Here is an 18,668-nt window from a genome sequence, read left to right as displayed (position 1 = left end):
CAACTCTCTGACTGTGGAGACACTTATATCAATCCTCCTGCAGTGTGATGGCTAAACAATTTACTAAACTCTGTTATGACGTACAAAAACCCCAAACATTAATTGGCACAAATTATGAATCACTTTCTCTGACAAGTAAGTATTGCATTACATTTGAGAAAAGTAACGAGTAATGTGTAATAATTACAAAGAAGAAGAAGAAGAAGAAGATGAAGACACAGATTGCACTGAGACAGAGAAAGGGTTTCCTGCAGAACCCACTGCAAAAGCAAACACGTCCCTACTCAATTTTAATTAGTTTGCCTTAATTAATCATGTACAGTAGTTTATAGAAGGACTTTTGCTTACATTGAGTTATCTGTTTTATCTGCCTTTGTGTTGATGTGTGCATATTTATTATTGCTATTATGTGCTTAATTTTTCTGAGGGCAGAATAAGTGTGCAATGCAAGTATCTAATGTTTAACCTCAGTTCCTTAAATTAGCAGTGCTGTGATCAATGACGCCTGGTCAATGTTTGTGTTCAGGGATATTAAAATGTTAATTAAATCTGTGTTCCTGTAAGTGTGTGGTGTTCGGGGCACAAGAATGTGACAAAAATGTATCTGAGTCGCACAAAATCTCAATATTGTGTACGAATGTCTACTAATTTAGACCACTCACATTTTCTTAGCATATTTATCATAACATGCACTAAAATAAGAATTCAAGTGTGTAACTTGCGTGTATACGATGACATTTCCATGTGATTTTTCACATGTAAGAACAAGTACAAGTACTATGCACTTCCTAAGTTGTCATTCATTATTGTGATTGAATGAGATTGCATAATTTTAAGATAAGATAAGATAAGATAGAACTTTATTAATCCCTCGGGTGGGTTCCTCTGGGAAATTCGATTTCCAAAAAAAGCACAGCAACGACCGAAGTTACAGTTACAGAATTGTTATATATATATATACACACACACACACACACACACACACACACACACACACACACACACACACACACACACACACACACACACACACACACACACACACATATAAATACAGAAACAAATATAAATAAAATATACAAAGGGGATAAATAGAATAAATAGGAATAAAAAATAAAAATACAAGTGAATTGCACATTTCAAGTATTGAGTCTGTTGACTATTTACAAAAAGTATTGCACAAGGTATTGTACAGTGAGGTGAAGAGGCACTACAGCTTAGTTGTTCCCCCCTCCTTTGTCCTCCTGTTTCCCCTGTTTTAAATACCTGTAGTTAAGCGTACAGTTTTTTAACTGTTTTTTGTTGCCGATTTCTTTTATAGTCTAAAACTGTGTGTTACGTATGTTTACGTTCAAAAACATAAAGGTTATTTTTTTCACTGTTGAAAAAGATGTGGTGAAGAGACACTCTTTGCCAAGTTGCTGAAGCAAAATGAGAAGAAAATGTTTCAACAAAATGAGTTATTAAGCCAATCAACCAGATTTCCCTGGTTGTCTTGCTGCTGAGAGTTTGACAATGAAGACCAAACAGAAACACAGCAGAAAGACAAGAGATGGCTGATTCAACAGCGAGACAATAAAGCAGCAACGGTGTGGAGTGATGTATTCTGTTTGAGGCTTCCTGTGTTACACGTTCAATGGGATGACACTTCCATTTTGGAGCGTACAACGGCACCAGGGGAGCCAAAAAGATTCTCAACTGTGAGAGAGATGAAACCACAAAGACAGAATGCTGATACAGCATTTATGCTGATCATGGCAACATCATCAACCATTTGGATTTACAATTTCAAGACGCAGATCATTCATTACTATCAAATCTGGGGCCCACTATCAAATCTGGCCCTGTAGCCCATCAAAATGGGCTACAGGGCCAGACCTTTGCCACATCTGGGTCAGTCTGACCACTTGTCACTGTTTCTAATCCCTGCATATGCCCCCCTCAAGAAAACTGCTCTTACCATCACAAAGAATATTACCATATGGCCAGAGGGTGCCTCTCAGCAGCTGCAGGACTGTTTTGACAGGACTAACTGGGATATCTTTGAACATCAGGACTTGGAAATGTTCACAGACGGTGTCCTCTGCTATATAAAACACTGCATAGACACTGTTACAGCAGTCAAACGGATCCGGGCTTATCCCAACCAAAAGCCCTGGATGACCCGGGAGGTCAGGCAGCTGCTGAAGGAGAGGAACATTGCATTCAGGTCTGGCAACAGGGATTACTACACCACAGCCCGATCCAACCTGAAGAGAGGCATCAGAGAGGCAAAGGGGGACTATAGGAGGAGGATCGAGGACCATTTGAAGAGTAATACCAGCCGGCAGGTGTGGCAAGGCATCCAGCACCTAACCAACTATAAGATCAATCTCGGAGCTGCGGACGGTGACCTGGAGCTGGCAGAGGAGCTGAATATCTTCTTTGCCCGCTTTGAGACCAGGGTACCGGAGGTATTGGAGCCACAGCAGCAACACGCCACCCATAGCAGCACCACCCTCACCCTGGAAGAGCACGAGGTGAGGCGCATGCTGCAGGCTGTTAACCCGAGGAAGGCGGCGGGTCCTGATGGTGTGCCAGGTCGAATATTGAGGGATTGTGCAGGACAGCTGGCTGGGATCTTCACCAGGATTTTCAACAAATCCCTCGCACAGGCAACTGTCCCACTCTGCCTGAAGTCCTCCACCATAGTCCCCTTGCCTAAGAAGCCCCACATCACCGGCCTGAATGACTACAGACCGGTGGCACTCACCCCAGTGGTAATGAAATGCTTTGAGAAGCTGGTCCGCAGACACATCACAGCAGCCCTGCCCCGCAGCCTGGATCCACACCAGTTTGCCTACAGAGCAAACCGATCCACGGAAGACGCTGTAGCCACAGCACTCCATGATGCATTAACTCACCTGGAAGAGCATGGTAGCTATGTGCGGATGCTCTTCGTGGATTACTGCTCAGCTTTTAACACCATCCTTCCACACAAACTGGTGGCCAAGCTACAAGACCTGGGGCTTCCATACAGCACCTGCATGTGGATCAATAGCTTCCTCTCGGGCCGTAGACAGAGAGTCAGAGTTGGCCATCACACATCCTCAGCCCTGAGTCTCAGCACTGGCTCACTCCAGGGCTGTGTGCTCAGTCCACTGCTCTACTCTCTCTACACACACGACTGCACTCCTCGCCACCACAGCAACATCTTTGTGAAATTTGCAGATGACACCACAGTGGTGGGGCTCATTTCCAAGGGAGACGAGTCTACGTACAGAGACGAGGTGGAGCAGCTGACGTCATGGTGTAAGGCCAATAACCTCCTCCTCAACACTTCAAAAACCAAAGAACTCATAATAGACTTCAGAAGGAAAAAGGCAGAGATCCAACCACTATTCATAAATGGGGACTGTGTAGAAAGGGTGGCAAGCTTCCGCTTCCTGGGAGTCAATATAGAGGAGAACCTTTCCTGGAGTGTGAACACCTCCGAGCTGCTGAAAAAGGCCCAACAGAGACTGTACTTCCTGAGAATTCTCAGGAGGAATAACATCACACAGAGACTGCTGGTGTCCTTCTACAGAGCCACCATTGAGAGTGTTCTAACTTACTGCATATGCATCTGGTACACTAGCTGCACAGGGGCTCAGAGGAAAGCACTCCAAGGGATCATTAACACCGCCCAAAAGATCACTGGCTGCCCTCTCCCCACACTGGAAGTTCTACTGTTTTAAAAAGGCCCAAAACATCATAAAAGACACCTCACATCCTGGCCACTCCCTGTTCGAACTGTTGCCCTCAGGCAGACGGTACAGGGCAATCAGAGCAAGGACTAATAGACTCAAACACAGCTGTTATCCAACTGCAATAACACATCTGAATACTACAAAAAAATGTCCATCACGCCACTCTTGTGTTAATCTATGCACGGTCTGAAGCATGTGTGTGGGAATGTATGTGAATGTTTTACTGTTATATCTTATTAGTATTTTAAGTATTCTATCTATTTTATTTATTGAATTTTATTGTTTTATTTATATTTTGATATTGCTAGGGATGATGCAATGATCGGGGACCATTCTTAATTTCGTTGTTCTCATGACAATGACAATAAAGTTTCTGATTCTGATTCTGATTCTGATTCATTTCAAAATAAAGGTGCATTAGGGAAGATAAAGTGCTTCTTGGATGTAATTCAACTTATCAACAGGCACTAGAAATGATCCAATAGCACGGCACCTTCAGGCTGCATATGGTGCCAATTTGTCTGCTTAATTTATCCCTGTTGGGTTCTTGAAGGCAATTTGTAGAAAGCGGCTGCAAAGCACTTTCTGAGAGGTATGTGTTGCTCTGTGGATATTTTGCACTCTGGTGATCGCTCCTGTTGTTGTGATGGCTGCGATGGGTGCATAAGTGCAAGATGAGTCTTATGAAAACACGTCTCACCATAGGTTGGGCAGCACTGGCATGCTGTCTGCAGTCACACTGAATTTTCTTTCTTACTCTGTCGCTTCAGAAAACAGGGAATACATTCAGACAGCCACCGTTACTGTTGCTGCTTTCATTATTTTTTTTGTTTTCTTTTTTTTAATTACAAACAAGCAAACTGTTATTGGTTCTGGGTTTTATTACCCAGGGACTTTGAGGGGCTTTTGGACTTTGTGATTCTTGGTATTTCTTTGGGTAAATATTGATGTGTCTTTTTTCCCATGTGTATTAGTTCTCTCCTTGGTCCTTGTTTTTTTTAAATATTATATTTAGGGTTTCCTACCTTTGTGTAAAGTTTCCACCAGTGATGGTCCCCACGTTTGGTTATTTCCTGTTTTATTTTGGTAAGCTGCATCCAGTGTGTCCTGTGTTCATTTTTGATTTTTTGTGTGATTAGGTTCAGCTGTCTTCCCCTACTGTTTCCCATATCCTTGTGTGTTTATTGTCTTTGTTTCCCCTCGCCCATTATCAAGTCGTCCCACTAGCATTGCTGTATCCATTGGTTTTCCCCGTGCTTCCCATGCTTTATAGATTTGTTGTTACCTGTTTCTCTACCACCTGTACTTGTTCTTTTCTTAATAAATCAACACTTAGCTTTACATATAAATAACTAGGCTTCCGTTTGTGCTTCAGACCTGGGGTTGTGTGTTTTGTGTTCATGTCTCCATATCCCAGATATGTAAAATAAAGATCATTTTTAAAGTAAAAAACCACTTTGAGCCGTGTTTTCTTGGCCCTGAAGAATCCAAAAGAACCGGAATTAATAACTGTCATCTACTGCATCCTGTATTTAGGTCATCAATCTTCCACCACACCTCGCACAGCATAAACTGGTACAAATTCTTTTCTTTTTTTTCTTGGGGGCAGCAGACACAACCTGTGAGCACAACACTGACATATGAAGTCTATACAGCAAATAGTTGCTCATTTATGCAAACAGAAGATAAATATCAAGATCTGCAGTAATTTGTGATCATGTTTGTCTTTTTTTTTTTTTTTTGGTGGACATCAGTTCCACCAACAAAATGCTGTAATACTGAGCCTATACCATCAAGTATGAGGCGAGTGAACATGCTGCCCAAATAGCTGATGGTAGCTGCACACAAAGTTGTCTTCCTCTAATTGGCTCCCCCAGCACATGCACATGTCGACTGCAATGCTAAAGCTAATTCACAAACAGTGTATATAAAACACGGATTTAGTTTCCAGGTCTAAAAGGTGAATTCAACACTAAAGTGCATCTTTTTAATCTATATGTATATACAGTATGCATGTATTGCTATTAGCCTTTGAAAATCACCTTTGCCAGAGTATCTGGTGAAGCTCCTCTGTTGAAAAGCGTAGCACTGTTTCCTTGACACGTGGTCTTGCCTCTTTCAAAAAACAGCCTGTGAAGATTTTACCATCAATATCGACTAACCTTGACTGCACAGTTACATTTACATTTTACTGTAATATGCCTTTCATCATCATGACTTTAGCCTTTGGCCTTTGTGATTTTGTAGTTTTACTGTATACCAATGCTAATTCCACTAACATTCAATACAATCATGCTCGAATGAATGAATTTATCTTATAAAGATAAATCAAACACCAACTTTTTTTTACTGAAATACTGAAGTGTTGTGCTTGTAGTGCTGTGATTGAACGTTATTTTGTTTTGAGCACAGATAAAACACCTTGGAGAGGGAAAAAAAGAAAACAAAAACCAACATTTTATATCTTACACAACAGTATTACATGAGTTGTGAGAGGAAAATAATGAAACATAACTAATAGTACTTACACGCAATTCAGTTTTATCTTCATAGCACCAGCCAGAAAAATAGTCACCTCAAGGCACGTTATATTTTAAGGTAAAGATTTACAACATTAGAGTGAGAACTTCAATAAGAAAGGAGAATTCAATTTTAGCAGGAGGAGACCTCTGGCAGAGCCAGCCTCAGGCTCTCTCACAGTAGAGAACAGATGAGAAAACAACAAACACGGCATAACTAAAGGACAAATTGCAATACTGGCGTTAAAGACAGAGAGAGTGGAGACGAGCTTAATTCCTTTATGGGATGTCCCTGAGCAGCTTGTGCAGCCTATAGTAGCATAACTACGATGAGATAACACTGATCCACTATTAACTTTATGAAAAAAGGGAAAATTAAAGTCTAATCAGTCTAATAATAATAAGTCTAATAAGTTCAGATTCCAAGCTGGGACTGGTCCCAGTTTGGGGGGTCCAAAGACTCAGTGGGGTTAGCTGGTGATTCTAAATTGCCCGTTGGTGTGAATGTTTGTCTGTCTCTCTGTTAGCCCTGTGACTGCTGCGATAGGTTTCAGCCCAAACTAACTTTTGATTTTCCTCAATGAGTACAGTTGACAGATTTAAAGAATATATCACAATGAATGTATTATCCATTTGTACAAATGCAAACAAAAACCCTTTCAAAGTAAGATGCTAGCAGAGCTGTAATGGCAATGCCATAGAAGAAGCAAAGCAGGAGATAGTCCTGGAGGTGTATGGCCCAGGCTGAAGTGCAATTTTGGTTTGAAGACAGCTGCAGTCATTTCAGGACAATTTATTTTTCTGAATACTATGATACCACATGTATTTCCTGTGCAGCTTTTAAATAATTTCCTCACTTCTGGCATCAGATGGCTGCTATGTGCTTTTGACCAAGCTAGCATGGGGACCCTTTAGCCACACATTCACAGATTTTGGTGGGATTGTATAATAAGATAAGATAAGATAAGAAGTACAAGAAAGTACAAGTTTAAGATCAGTAAAAGTTAAGAAATAGAATAAGATAAGATAAAATAGAATAACATAATATAGAACAAGAATAAAATACTTTATACAATAGAATAAAGTACTATAAAAAATCGAATAAAATATGTACAAAATAGAATAAAAATGCTCTGTTATAGTAGGAAAAAATGGTATGCACTTGGTAATATTGCACATCAGGTAGACAGTTACATTTGTGTATGGGATGTGTGTGTGTGTGTTTGTCTGCACATGTGTGGTTATCTGCAGAGACCATGTTGTAGAGTTTGACAACAGTTGGGAGGAAAGACCTGCAGAGTCTCTCCGTCCCACGTCGTGGGTGCTCCCCAGCAGAGATTCTGCCACCCCAGCAGACCGTAAAAGATGGCTGAGGCCACCACAGAGTCAAAGAAGGTCTTCCCTCCAAAAGACCTGAGTCTCCGCAGCAGCCTGCTCTGCCCTTTGCTGTAGAGAGCATCTGAATTATGAGTCCAGTCCAGTTTATTGTTCAGATGAACAACAAGGTACCTGTAGCTATTAAGGTACCTGTATTAATGGGTGTATAGATGGATTGCTACTACACAGTCAACGGAACATACTCACAGGATACAACATCACAACTTGTGGTCATCCTCAAACTTATATATACACTATAATAATAACATCTGCAGGAAGCTCCTGAGGATGTTTTACCAGTCGGTGGTTGCTGGAGTACTTTTCTATGCTGTGGTGTGCTGGGGGAGCAGCACAGCAAAGAAGGACTCATCCAGGCTGGAGAAACTGATCAGGAAGGCTGGCTCTGTGGTCGGCATGAAGCTGGACACTCTGGTGACAGTGGCAGAGAAAAGGACATTAAAGAAACTGCTGGACATTATGAACAATGCTGGGCATCCTCTGCACACGGCCATAAACAATCAGAAGAGTCTGTTCAGTGACAGGTTGCTTCTCCCCAAGACAAGAACTAACAGACTTAAAAACTCCTTTGTCCCACACGCCATCAGACTGTTTAACTCCTCTCTGGAGGGGAGAGGGAGGAGAAACAGGAAACAGGAGGACAAAGGAGGGGGGAACAACTAAGCTGTAGTGCCTCTTCACCTCACTGTACAATACCTTGTGCAATACTTTTTGTAAATAGTCAATGGTGCAATAGACTCAATACTTGAAATGTGCAATTCACTTGTATTTTTATTTTTTATTCCTATTTATTCTATTTATCCCCTTCGTATATTTTATTTATATTTGTCTCTGTATATATATGTGTGTGTGTGTGTGTGTGTGTGTGTGTGTGTGTGTGTGTGTGTGTGTGTGTGTATATATATATATATATATATATATAACAATTCTGTAACTGTAACTTCGGTCGTTGCTGTGCTTTTTTTTGGAAGTCGAATTTCCCAGAGGAACCCACCCGAGGCATTAATAAAGTTCTATCTTATCTTATCTCTTATCTTAATATAAAATAACTATTGGCTGCTTAAGCATAAAGACATTTGTATATCTACCCAAAAAAGCTGATTGTATAGCATCACTACAAAACATACATGCCAACACTCCTGGTTTTTCCTGTAGAATCCCGAATTTCAGTGCCCCTCCCGAAAATCTCCCTGAGCCACCATTCTCCCGAATTTCTCCCGATTTTTCACCCGGACAACAAAATTGAAAAATCATATCGCAGATTGACCCAGCCAATTCCAGTTTCCAACCATGGCTACTACTACTGCAGCTACTTAGTTTTAATATTACACTTGTTACTCTTTCTTGGTTGCAAAATAAACTTTTAACATATTTTCAGGCGAGAATGTAGCTGTGTAAACTTCAAATATCTGAGCCGACGAGAACAGCAAACTCCTGACACATCGTTTTCAAACCCCCACAGTCTTTCACTACTCAGGTTAAACATGATATATAAGTCACTTAGATAACGTAAAAATGTTATTATTTGGCGTTTTTCAGTGTTTTATTTGTTCGTGAGTAAATCGGTTTGGCTGAGATTAAAGTTATTAGATTAGATTAGATTAAATAAAACTTTATTGATCCCTCGGAAGGGTTTCCACACAGCTGTATACCCCCCCCCCCCCCCTTTTTTTTTTTTGAATGTCACCCTAATTCTGAGGTCTCAAGGTTGGCAAGTATGCTACAAAGGCTAAACATTCCAAGTGCTCACAATCACCATTTCCTTCTTTTGTAAGCTGTTAACATTTAATTCAAACGTTGCCTGAGGAAAACCTCAAAAGCCACCAATGTTAACATTGCTGCTGTTTAGACCATGTCTCCAATGAATACTGGCTTTAACAGATCAGGTAAGATTCAATAATGTCTATAAAAACACAAACACCCTCTTTTTGCTCTTTGCTTAGGGAGATCTCTGCTCTTCAACCCGGCTGATCTGATCTTTTATAGTGATATTTAAACATTTTTAACCTAAACTACAAATTTGCTTTAAATTGTGACATCTTCAGAAATTTGGAGGTACTCATCACAAATGCTGTCAGAGTTGTTCATTCTGCTCATGCAGACATGTAGGTGTCGAGCTATGGCTTAATTTGAATACACTCCCACACTCTGTTGCTTTGTGCCGTTTATCTCCCCATTCCCATTTTAACAGATCACTAAGGATACCACATTCAACCTGAAAGGCTCATTTAATTCATTCAGCCAAACATTTACAGGCGGGCTGAAGCAAACCAAAATCAGATGAACTTGCAAAATCAACCTTTAATTGCCTAAGAGGATTTTATAATCAACTTTATAATCATTCACTGCACATAAAACATGGGCTAAGAATAAATACTGGATTTCATGATATTATTTTGTGTATTTCTGCAAGTTTGGGTTTGTGCATGCATGTAGCCATTCTTAGTTGATCCTCAATCCTATGGTCATCCTGGTTGCTTGAATAAGGCTTATAACTGTAAACAAGCAAAAGCAGAACATAACTGTCCTTTTTTTAAGGCGCTGTTAGGGAGCGACTGAGTGAACGAATGCTGCCTATTCTGACCGAGAACTCATTTCGAGAGGATGGGGTAAATGTTGCTCCATTTTTACCTTCTCATTAAATAGAGACTGCATGCATGTGTTTGATCTGTGGAAGAACAAGGGCGGAAGAAGAGAGGTAAAGGGGGTTGGGAGGCAGTTCCGGGATCATCCCACCAGTAAGAAGCACTTAGTTGAAAGAGCAGCAAATGAGGTCACTTGTCTGCAACCACATCATCACCGATGGGATTTAAACAAGCATCAGCTGTGCTACACACATGTGCACAGACGCACACATACTGTAATTGCTCAGGCATGCTAATGGCACCACTATGGAGATCTATTATATTCTTCCTGTCACTGAACATTGAGTTACTAACTTGTTTGTGATCTCTGGGTGGAAACACATGCAGAAACCTGAGCTGATGCCCTCTAAGTGCGGAGTAACAGAAAGTGTTGTTAAAACATGAACCTGGCTACAATGAAAGATGTGCATTTCAGGGTACAATGTCAGCAATAAATTACTAGCTTCTTGGGGTAAAAGACAGAATTTCTTTTGCCCCAGTTAATCCTGAGATGCTGCTTGTGTATGGGCAGAAATCTGTGCCATCAGAAACTGAATTTGAATAAGTTCAATTTGAATTTGAATTGCTCAGATTGAATCTGAATTGTAACTTGAATAAATGCTTTTGAAAACTGAATTTGAATTAGTCTAATTTGAAATTGAATTTATGGTTTGAAAATGATCATCACTAAATTGAAATTGAATTTTATATTTTGAAAATGAATTGATTTGCTTTGAAACTGCATTTTATCCTTTAAAAATTCAGCTCTCGAATAATTTCAGTTTCACTTCTCACCATTCAGTTTCAGTTCTACAATTCAATTTCAGTTCCAAAATTCAGTTTTTTGGAACTTACATCCGGTTCCGGTTCAAGCGCAGATTAATAGAACTACGTTTTACTAGCGGACCAAAAGTGTTACTGACGGGAATCTACAGCGTCTTGAGCTGAATTAAGACTTCAGAAGTCATTCGTCATGTCGAATGACCAGCGGATAAACTCTCAGGTTGGTAATAAATGAATTACATGTATAAGAACAAGCGTCATGTTAACAAATAATAGCCGTACAGTAACTTTTATGCTTATTGCAGCTGTTAGCTAAAAACTAGGGGTGCAACGATATTCGTATCGATATTGAACCGTTCGATACAGTGCTTTCGGTTCGGTACACATATGTATCGAACAATACAACATTTGTAATTTATTTTATCAACTTTCCTTCTGACGATGCTGTCTGTGTGGAGCGCTCAGTGAATCTGCGTTCGACTACTCCGCCTAGGCTGCACTGTCGAGCGCAGATCCACTGAGCGCTCAACACAGACAGTATAGACAGAAGGAAGAGCGCAGGGCACCTCCCCCACCCTCATTCAGATCTGGCGTTTGGAATTATTTTGGTTTTCATGTGACGTATGACCCTGAAGGTAAGCGAGTCATGGACTAAAGTAAAACAGTATGTTGGATGTGCCATGCAATGCTCAATTACATGGGTGGGAACTAGTGTGTTAGCGCAGTTAGCTCGTTAACGTGTTGGCCGTCCAGCCCCATGCACAGGGCGATCGGCGGTAGCTCGTTAACGGAGATTTGCCGTGTTGTGGCGTTAAGGTCATTTCAACGAGATTAACCTGAAAGCACTAGTGGGAACACAACGAATATGACTGCACATTTACGCCGACATCATCCTAGTGCAAAGACAAAAACAACAAGCATGCTACTAACTTTAGCCGAGTCATTTAGACAGCTGTTAGCACATGATTCTCCTTATGCTGCTGAGAATATAGCCCAGAAGAAGCGGATAGTATAGCTTTTATTTTGGAAAGAGACATTTCTCTGTAATAAACTCTCTTTTCCAAAGATGAGTGATTCCTCAATCAGATACAGGGCTTGCAATATCGCTAGCCCGACGTCCTGGGGCTAGCGATTTTTTTCAGTCGGGCTACCAAAATCTATCTCTTCCCTGCCCGTCGGGCTTTTGTAGGAAGGAAAAATATATGTCAATGCTTTTGCATTCTTTCAGAAATGTAGCTGGGTAATTATGTCATTGGCATCGGTGAGCCACTGTCAATATGTGACATATTGAAATCGCGTTTGAATTTGCGCTTGTTTTTTTGCTTTCACTTTGCAATCGCGCGAACTGTGTATAGAGAGCGACAGTACTGATCTGTGAGTGATGATAATTTGTGCACCAATTCCTCTGACATCGTCTTATTAATTGTTAGCTTACTATGCAAACATGACAAGTGAAATCTCCCGCAGCAAGCTTAAACATGTGAGAGGTTGATCGCGCAGAGAATCGCTGAGCTTATGTGAGTGCGTGTGTAAAAGCAGCAGGATATATATTTGACTACGATGACCTGGATGACTGAGAACCTTCACAGACAGATATATATTTTAGTTCTGCTGAGCCAAATAAGACAGGTCAGGGTGAAGAAGTGACAGCCAAAGAAAAGCTTACCACAAAACGGAGAAGTTATGACAAATCAGACTATAAGGCAAAAAGAAAGTGCAGCTTTATGGTTTCATGGACAAAAGAATTTCTGTGGCTGCAATATGACGAGCTAAATAACCAGGGCTGCACATAAGTGGTCCGCAGGTGCGCATTCGCTGTCAAAATAAAAAACACGCACAAGGGTTAGGGTTAAATTTAAAAACTGTACTTTTGAGTTCAAATATATATTTATAATTTTAATAAATGACAAATTAAAAAGGCATGAACATTTTTTGTATCGAAAAAATATCGAACCGTGACACCAAAGTATCGAACCGAACCGAACCGTGAATTTTGCGTATCGTTGCACCCCTACTAAAAACGCTAATTTAGCGTAGTTTGCCCTGAATTCAGCTTTGACAAACAAATATGATCGACTGTTTCTAGTAGAATTCCAAAGTTGTCATCTTGTACCCTCTCAGAGTACCCCCTCTGTATGCTTGCAGAGACCCCTACAGTAGGGAAACATGCAAAACGGTGCCCAAACCTTTGTGTTTTAGCTTTATTTATGCCTTACACAGCATCCAACTCTTTAGCTAACTTAATAACTTTAGCTAAAGTGAATAGTTGGTCTAATTCAGTAGTGCAGCATTACTGGATCACCTCTGTTTGAAGTGATATAATATGATATACAACTATCACTGTGGGTGATATCACTATCACCCAAATAGATGCTGACAAGCTGACACAGTAACATGGAAGAGGGAAAGACGTTGGAAAGGACCACTACAAATAAACCCAATGCCTAACAATGAAAAGTGTCAAATAAGAACAATAATAATAATAAAGATAAAAGATGAAGTAACAAGTTTTTAGTTTTGTTTATTCCAAATGATCATCCAGATGTCTGTGACATGTGATGACAAACACCATAATGGAAGGCCTTAGTCATCACATGCTTAAACTCATATATTTTTGCATATGCTGAACAGGCAGTCAGACATGCTGTAACTGTGGGGTGGAAAACAGCATGAACACCATACGGCAGGGGTCTCAAACTCCAGTCCTCAAGGGTCAAAGTGTCATGCAACTTTTCCATGCCCTCGAGGACTGGAGTTTGAGACCCCTGTCATATGGAATATGACAGGTGTGGTTGAGCTGCATGAAGACTCTGAAGTTTCTCTTCTGGCAGGACAGGAATGTGGCCTTGTCCTGTGAGCCACTGTAAGGATGTACTTAGAGTAGAACTGGACTGTCACTGGCCTCAGGCTCTTCACCCTTTTCAAAGACAAAGCGGTCATTTAGATAAAATATTAGATATTGTTTACCTGTAAATGCACAAAGAGAATTTAGAAATGTAATTATTGTCAAGAGTGAACAAGCACTGATAGTGTAATCTACAGCTGTGGCCAAACGTTTAGAGAATGAGAAGTGTTGTTTATTTACAAAGTTTGCTGTTTCAGTGATAGTTGTATGTCACATTATATCACTTCAAACAGAGGTGATCCAGTAATGCTGCACTAATGAATTAGACTAACTATTCACTTTAGCTAAAGTTATTAAGTTAGCTAAAGAGTTGGGATGTTGTGTAAGACATAAATAAAGCTAAAATACAAAAGGTTTGGGCCCCGTTTTGCATGTTTCCCTACTGTAGGGGTCTCTGCAAGCATACAGAGGGGGTACTCTGAGAGGGTACAAGATGACAACTTTGGAATTCTACTAGAAACAGTCGATCATATTTGTTTGTCAAAGCTGAATTCAGGGCAAACTACGCTAAATTAGCGTTTTTAGCTAACAGCTACAATAAGCATAAAAGTTACTGTACGGCTATCATTTGTTAACATGACGCTTGTTCTTATACATGTAATTCATTTATTACCAACCTGAGAGTTTATCCGCTGGTCATTCGACATGACGAATGACTTCTGAAGTCTTAATTCAGCTCAAGACGCTGTAGATTCCCGTCAGTAACACTTTCGGTCCGCTAGTAAAACGTAGTTCTATTAATCTGCGCTTGAACCGGAACCGGATGTAAGTTCCAAAAAACTGAATTGTAGAACTGAAACTGAATGGTGAGAAGTGAAACTGAAATTATTCGAGAGCTGAATTTTTAAAGGATAAAATGCAGTTTCAAAGCAAATCAATTCATTTTCAAAATATAAAATTCAATTTCAATTTAGTGATGATCATTTTCAAACCATAAATTCAATTTCAAATTAGACTAATTCAAATTCAGTTTTCAAAAGCATTTATTCAAGTTACAATTCAGATTCAATCTGAGCAATTCAAATTCAAATTGAACTTATTCAAATTCAGTTTCTGATGGCACAGATTTCTGCCCATACTTGTGGCCAATACTGTAGGTTACACATTAATTTAAATCAGAAGAAAATCACAGAGTGCATAAAAGTTCCAAACTTACTCATGTTTTTAATATGTTTCTCGCATTTTGGATGACAATCGAATATAAAACCAAGAGAAAAAGCAAACTGACACATTTGCCACATCTCCTATTGAACTTGTTCGCCAGTTTGTGGGTCCAAATCGGAGGAACCTCAGAGCTGTGAGAATACAGTTTAACCAAACCCAAATCTTAAAACACAATTTTTTTTTAATCAGCCTTTTCTTAAAATTTCACGGGTGACTTGAATGACTCATAGACAGGAAAGTTGGGTTACTACCACTCGGTGTTGTGTCTTTAGATGTGCTCTTTCCAGGTAACACCTGTGTTTCCTTGTTCACATGTGCTCTTCATGGCTGCTTTTACTTCCTGTCTGTGTCTGTTTCCTACACTTGTCCCTCCTTGCCCTCATTGGTTGCATCTGTGTCGTATTTGCTCCGAGTCATGTGCGCCTTTCGTTTGTTTACCTACCCTATCTGATCTCCAGCTGTGTCATGTCTTATTTGCAGTCCACTTCTCCTTGTCTTAGTTCACAACACAGTTGTATCCAGTTAAGTCCTCTTCCTGAATATTTGCATGCAAAACATTTCAGTTTTGTCCCTTTCTAGCGTCATTTTCAGTCCATGCCAATAACATATTCATTCATCCATTTCTATTCAGCAATAGGCATCACATAAATCTTTTCGAATGAATTTTCAAGCACATCAAAGGTGCAAAGAAGCATGTATGTTATTTTTAGAACATGAAATGAAAAGCAGAGAGACTCGATTGACTTCTGTAGATGAGATCAGATCATGCATATTTCACATCTGCTGGCAAGTCAGATCTCTAGACTTTGAGCTCCTGGTGTCTTTCAGTTGTCCGCTAGTAAACTGGATAAAGCAGAGCCCAGACGGACAGGCAGATTGATGACCCTGAATAAAACAGGGGTTTCAAGAAATGCTTTCTGAGGTTCAGGGAACCGCATACAGTATTTTTATGTATGTTTTTTCTTTGGAGATCATGATTATGACTTGCTCTCTGTAGTGTTCTTACTAACTGATCATAAGCCTGAGCATCTGGCATCACAAAAATAAGTGGATTATCGTTGGGATTTTGTTTGTTTGTTTTGGGTTTTTGCTTGTTTATTTGTTTTAATTGGATGGATTGCTGGGAGTTCATATCAGGCATCACCAGCAAGTGCATTTTATTCAGTGAAGTGGGATGCAGTTGCATCCTTGGTCCCAGGAGGGTCCCCTGCTCTGTCATTTCCTCTAGCACTACCACGAGGTTTACAATTATGTAATTCAATGAAATGAAAATGCGACAAAATATTTTTGCTATTAAATTTAGCACACACGTTTTCCTATAAAAAGAAATTGTGGTCACTATCTTGGTATTTTACAATCTTTCACTGACTGTGAGTGGGTTGAACACGTCCACTGCTTACATAACAGGTGAACTCATGATAAAGATTTTACTCATTTTAATCAGGAAATGTCAACAGTCTAGCATTCCAAACCTAGGTGGTGAATATCATCATCCTAAGCACCTGCCCTATAGCTTAACTTGGGATTCTGCTTGATTGTCCTGTTCCTCTCCAGGTTTTTTAAATTTTACACCTTTAGATACAATAATGTAAAAAGAACGTTTTCAACTTAGCACATATTTCCTCCATAGGAATCAAGAAGGTAAGTAGTAGCCAGGGACTGATATTCAAATGCACATGACATTAACATGGTAGCACATGGTAGGTTTGAAAAGTTGCTTCCATAGAAATGACAAGGCTTCTGGAACAATATCCTTTGGAAGATGAGACCAAGGTGGAGATGTTTGGATGCTGCATACCATTTGACAAGCATGGTGGTGGAGGGGTGATTATCTGGGTTTGTTTTGCGAACACAGGACCTATGCACCTTGTGGTCATTGAGCCGACCACAAACTTCTCTGTTTACCAAATATCCTAGAGTCAAATGTAAGGCCATCTCAGTGACAGATAAAGGTCGAACAATAATCTGAGTCAACAGAATGGCTGAAAAAGGAAAGAGCTTTCTGCCACACAAATCCCCCACAATGATGTGAACTAATAAAGTCATGCAGAAATTAATTTAGTCATGTTTTTACTGCTAATGTTGGCTCTACAAGCTACTAAATCATGGGATGTACTTAATTTCCCCAGGACTGTGAAAGGCCTGTGCCTCTGAAATTCTGGACTTTGCAAAACAGTGCCTACTTTTATTGAGTTTAAATGATTGCAGAAAGTTTTTTGTACTCATAGCTGCTGTGCAGTCTCTTAAATAAAGCATTACCCACGTGGCATATGGAAACAATGTATCTATTACTGGAACACCAAGTCATGAAAGTGCAGTCACTTCATATCTTACTGTTAGAATGTTGAGCAGCTTGACCTGAAATCTTGAATAGATGCTTAAAATTTGAGTGTTGAATAAGCAGCTTCAGTTTGCATAACCTCAGATGTTTATATTCTAGTTTGTGTTCTATTTTCTTCTTTGCTGTGTCATCTTACTGTTGATGCTGCTGTGTCCCAGTTTTTTTCTTTCTTGTGGAAACCACATCAGTTTCTGCTTGTCCTCTCAGTGAAAACAGTGAACCACACAGAAGCCACAATGACACAGGACACAAAGCAAGCTCGGTTCGATTTATTCACATATTACCTGCTGCATGTCCGAGTAGCACTGCGGTGATGGGCACAGCAGATATGGAGCAAAAGTGGGACGAGAGTGGCAAAGAGATGGAAGCAAAAGTGCAAAATGGTGTGGGTATTTTAGTGAAAATGTTCTACAGTATGTGATGTTGCTGTGAGTATAGGTACTTTTATAAAGGATGAGTGTGAAGTCCATGAAAAAAATCAAATGTATGCATCTTTTATTTCATTAAAAATATTGTAGTTTATTGCTAGTTTGCCCCTTAATTGCAGGGTCAGTGATTAGAAGTGTCCTGCTTCCAAAGGATGGAGGTGCAGAAGGAATATTGCTTCCAATAAGGAATGAATGTGGCCTGAGATAATGTGCACGTGACACCCAAACAGTAGAACAACAGTTGACTTCTTAAATTTGCAAGTTAGCAAAACTCTTAAGAAGTATCAGACACAGATACAAATAAGACACTGTCCCTTTAAATCTGCCTTCAAGAATTAACCATATTATACAAATATTTAATCGGATTGCTCTAACACTGTGTTCCCTCTCACGCCCCCTTCCCTTGAGAGATGCTGACATCCCAACGTCTCTTTTGAATGCTCCACAGCTGCTTTTGAAGGGTCTCCAACACTACAGTTCTGCTCACAGCAAGAAATCCATTGAGCATGTTCCCTGAACCATTAAAACTATTTGAAGATTTTCTAGCTCCGTTTGGAAAGGTGAACTTAAAAATCTCAACTCAAAAACAAACAGGTAGATTAACTCGAGAAAAACTTGAGAAAAGGTCAGCCTCAGAAGGCAGAAAGCATTTATGGAGAGTAAATCCAGCAGGGTAAATAACAGGATCCAGCTCTGCCTCTTGTCTTTCTGTCACTGCTACTGTTCCTCAAACAATGCATCATAGCAGGTCTTACTACCATCTTGTAAACCTTCCCTTTCA

The sequence above is a fragment of the Rhamphochromis longiceps genome, linkage group LG7 (assembly GCF_057381845.1).
Source record: "Rhamphochromis longiceps isolate RC_006_pf linkage group LG7, R_longiceps_female_GT1.1, whole genome shotgun sequence".
NCBI lineage: Eukaryota > Metazoa > Chordata > Actinopteri > Cichliformes > Cichlidae > Rhamphochromis > Rhamphochromis longiceps.
Note: the sequence above shows the minus strand (reverse complement) of the source record.